The 2,677-nt window shown below is 56.6% G+C and overlaps 1 protein-coding gene across 1 annotated transcript in view; it reads right to left on the bottom strand.

The window, feature by feature from the left end:
• Window positions 1-2,677, bottom strand: part of LOC141133839 (E3 ubiquitin/ISG15 ligase TRIM25-like) — a 135,803-nt gene that overhangs the window by 107,381 nt on the left and 25,745 nt on the right.

Below are 2,677 nucleotides of genomic sequence, written 5' to 3'. Positions count from 1 at the left end.
TGTGTCATATTGACCTGATTGATGAAAGAGATATGTGTATATAGAGTATATATGGATACAAATGTAGATTATTTATAGTTCTGATCATAATAAATAAATTAAATCTGTAATATTGTAGCTCCACATAATTGAAAGAAAAACTTGTTCTTGTTGTTCTTTGTCCTGCATTGTGTGCATACCAGGGACCCGGACACAGTGGGGGATGGGGGGTCCACACTGCCAGAGAATTTTGTTTTTGTTATATGTAGAGGATGATAAGAGCATCAACAAAGGGTCTGTCCGGGCGTGTGTGGCAGAGAATGGTGTAGCCATCCTATTGGTCAGTGAAACCACCCATCATAAAAAAAACTCCTGCAGTGCCTCCATCTTTCTCTCTCCCCTCCCCTGCATTGCCCCATTCTTCTCTATCCCCTCCCCTGCAGTGCCCATTCTTCTCTCTCCCCTCCCCTGCAGTCCCCATTCTTCTCCCCCCCCTCTTCTTCAGTGCCTCCATCTTTATCCCTCCCCTCTCCTGCAGTGCTTCCATCCACCTCTCTCTCCCCTTCTGCAGTGCCTCCACCCTTCTCTCTCCCCTCTCCTGCAGTGCCTCCATCCACCTATTTCTCCCCTTCTGCAGTGCCTTCAACCTTCTCTCTCCCCTGTCCTGCAGTGCCACCATCCTTCTCTCTACCCCTCCCCTGAAGTGCCTCCATGCTTCTCCCCCCTCCTGCAGTGCCTCCAACCATCTCTCTCCCCTCTCTTGCAGTGCCTCCATCCTCCTTTCTCCCCCCTCTCCTGCAGTGCCTTCATCCTTCTCCCCCCTCCTGCATTGCCTCCAACCTTCTCTCTCCCCTCTCCTGCAATGCCTCCATCCTTCTTTCTCCCCCTCTCCTGCAGTGCATCCATCCTTCTCCAACCCCCTGCAGTGCCTCCACCCTTCTCTCTCTCTCCTGCAGTGCCTCCATCCACCTCTCTCTTAACTTCTGCAGTGCCTCCATCCACCTCTTTCTCCCCTTCTGCAGTGCCTCCATCCTTCTCTCTCCCCTCTCCTGCAGTGCCTCCATCCTTCTCTCTCCCCTCTCCTGCAGTGCCTCCATCCTTCTCTCTCCCCTCTCCTGCAGTGCTTCCATCCTTCACTCTCACCTCTCCTGCAATGCATCCATCCTTCTCTCTCCCCCTGCCCTGTAGTGCGTCTATCCTTCTCCCCCCTCCTGCAGTGCCTCCATCCACCTCTCTCTCCCCTCCTGCAGTGCCTCCATCCTTCTCTCTCCCCCCTGCCCTGCAGTGCCTCCATCCTTCTCCCCCCTCCTGCAGTGCCTCCATCCACCTCTCTCTCCCCCCTTCTGCAGTGCCTTCAAACTTCTCTCTCCCCTCTCCTGCAGTGCCTCCAACCTTCTCTCTCCCCTCTCCTGCAGTGCCTCCATCCTTCTCTCTCTCCCCTCTCCTGCAGTGCCTCCATCCTTCTCCCCCCTCCTGCAGTGCTCCCAACTTTCTCTCTCCCCTCTCCTGCAGTGCCTCCAACCTTCTCTCTCCCCTCTCCTGCAGTGCCTCCATCCTTCTCTCTCTCCCTTCTCCTGCAGTGCCTCCATCCTTCTCCTCCCTCCTGCAGTGCTTCCAACCTTATCTCTCCCCTCTCCGGCAGTGCCTCCATCCTTCTCACTCCCCTCTCCTGCAGTGCCTCCATCCTTCTCTCTCCCCCCTCCCCTGCAGTGCCTCCATCCTTCTCTCCCCTCCTGCAGTGCCTCCATCCACCTCTCTCTCCCCTTCTGCAGTGCCTTCAACCCTCTCTCTCCCCTCTCCTGCAGTGTCTTCAACTTTCTTTCTCCCCTCTCCTGCATTGCCTCCATCCCTCTCTCTCCCCCCTCTCCTGCAGTGCCTTCATCCTTCTCCCCCCTCCTGCAGGGCCTCCAACCTTATCTCTCCCCTCTCCTGCAGTGCCTCCATCCTTCTCTCTCTCCCCTCTCCTGCAGTGCCTCCATCCTTCTCCCCCCTCCTGCAGTGCTCCCAACCTTCTCTCTCCCCTCTCCTGCAGTGCCTCCAACCTTCTCTCTCCCCTCTCCTGCAGTGCCTCCATCCTTCTCTCTCTCCCCTCTCCTGCAGTGCCTCCATCCTTCTCCCCCCTCCTGCAGTGCTTCCAACCTTCTCTCTCCCCTCTCCTGCAGTGCCTCCAACCTTCTCTCTCCCCTCTCCTGCAGTGCCTCCATCCTTCTCTCTCTCCCCTCTCCTGCAGTGCCTCCATCCTTCTCCCCCCTCCTGCAGTGCTCCCAACCTTCTCTCTCCCCTCTCCTGCAGTGCCTCCAACCTTATCTCTCCCCTCTCCTGCAGTGCCTCCATCCTTCTCTCTCCCCTCTCCTGCAGTGGACCCATCCTCACTCCCCTCCCCATGCAGTGCCCCCATGCTTCTCTCTTCCCTCGCCTGCAGTGCCTCCATCCTTTTCTCTCCCTTCCCCAGCAGTGCACCTATCCTCACTCCCCTCTCCTGCAGTGCCCCCATCCTTCTCTTTCCCCTTCCCTGAAGTGCATGTATCCTTCTCTCTTCCCTCCCCTGCAGTGTACCATTGTATACTATTTCCTCCCCTGCAGTGCACCTATCCTACTTAGGCCTCTCTCCTTCGGTGCACACAATGGCAGGGCAATGTCATCCAGTGAATAGGGCAAAAATGCCAAACTGCCCCCCAGGAGTCAGGAGCAGGGGTTA

Source organism: Aquarana catesbeiana, linkage group LG03, assembly GCF_042186555.1.
Source record: "Aquarana catesbeiana isolate 2022-GZ linkage group LG03, ASM4218655v1, whole genome shotgun sequence".
NCBI classification, from domain to species: Eukaryota; Metazoa; Chordata; class Amphibia; order Anura; family Ranidae; genus Aquarana; species Aquarana catesbeiana.
The sequence above is the reverse complement of the archived record's forward strand: the minus strand, read 5'-3'. Positions and strand labels throughout refer to the sequence as shown.